The sequence below is a fragment of the Malurus melanocephalus genome, unplaced genomic scaffold (genome assembly GCF_030028575.1).
Source record: "Malurus melanocephalus ecotype Western Australia unplaced genomic scaffold, MMel_1.1 scaffold_177, whole genome shotgun sequence".
Lineage (NCBI taxonomy): Eukaryota > Metazoa > Chordata > Aves > Passeriformes > Maluridae > Malurus > Malurus melanocephalus.
The window spans coordinates 151789-153312 of record NW_026623409.1 but is presented as its reverse complement, the minus strand read 5'-3'; positions in this window follow the sequence as shown (position 1 = coordinate 153312).

The window sequence follows — 1524 nt, the reverse complement described above, 5'->3', positions numbered from 1 at the left end:
CAAATTCCACCTTTAAAAGCAACTTTCCTCTAGACTTGCTGTTACATTTTGTGCCATTTCTTCATGAACCTTTGAAGCAGGACTGCTACGAATTGAGGTGTTAAAAGAATACATCCCTCTTTTCAGGTACAMGGCTTTGCTTAGTGACAGAAACAGGATGTCCACTTATGAAACAATTTCTTCAAATATTGCTAAAAGCTGGCACAAGATGAAACATTTCCAGACCTGCAAGTGCCTTAGCTTGCAGCCCTGCCGAGTGGCAGGCGGCACAGCATGCCACCACAGGGTGACGGGGACCATTTGGGTGGTACCCGGGAGGAAGGGCACCTGCTCAGAGCCCGCAGCTCCGCCAGTGCTGCCAGCCCTGACGCACAGGCAGCTGCAGCTCTTGGAAGGACGGGCTGCCTGCCAAGTGCATGGGCAGAGAGCTGGCAGGCAACGAGCAAGGTTCTGGCGAAAATTTGACAAGCTTGGGTTTCACAAGATTTCTCTTTTATAACGTAAGAATGCTACTTTCTCCTTGCAACAAAATACTAAATATTTTATGTTRGGAAGTGTATTTTATTCAAGTCCATTTTCTCCCTGCAAAAATACATGTTGAGTAAAATTTAACTTGACAGGTTGTTGTGAAGTTCAGATGAAACCAAACATTAAGCAATTTATGCCTAATTAGAAAAAAACAGTATTGAAATAAATAGTACTATACAATCTACCTGGTGTGTCTGTGTAATCCATTGCCAATACAGGGCACCATAGAAATTTTGCAATTAGTTCTAAGAAACACTGAAGTATCACAAGCAATGTATCTGCTTGCCCATGACACTTCCTCAGGGCAGCAGGTGGGGAGACATTGACTGTAACAAGGGGTTAAAATGTAACTCTTCCAAGTTTTTGTTGATTTTCCTGAGCTAGAAATAGTAAAATGATAATGCAATTTCCTGATATAGCTCAGTATGAAGTTGTCTCAGCACAAATTTTAATCCRTATTTTAGACATAAATTAGCATATATTAATGTTAATAGAGCTATATTGCTTATTGTGTCTGAGCTAGAATCTTCATCTTGGGTTGTGCAGTTTGCTCACATATTTAGAAGGGCAGGAAAATCTACAGCCCTTCCATTGCCAAACAGCATAATAATTAACTAATTAAGCAGCAACTACTTAGCTCTTGAGGAAGCTCAGCTAAAGAATTCTACCAGCCTTTCTGTAAAAAACGTTTTGGGGGACTGAAGGCTGAATCCACACTGATGAATCCAATATTCCTTCTGCACTTGTGTCAGTGTTTTACACTCTGACAGGGTGGCTGGCAAGCCACGGCGCAAGTTCATTTTCTTCAATATTCATATATTGTTTTCCAGTCACGAGTTCACTATAAGGAAGGCTGACAGAGTTGCCCCTTTTGAGTACCCACATCTTACTACAYTTGATTTTCAGTGTTCCCCCTTGAYCACCTTGAAACAAATGCAGGTTTTATGCACCCAGCTAAGTATAAACTAGCCTGRGGCCTATCACTTGGGAGGAAAA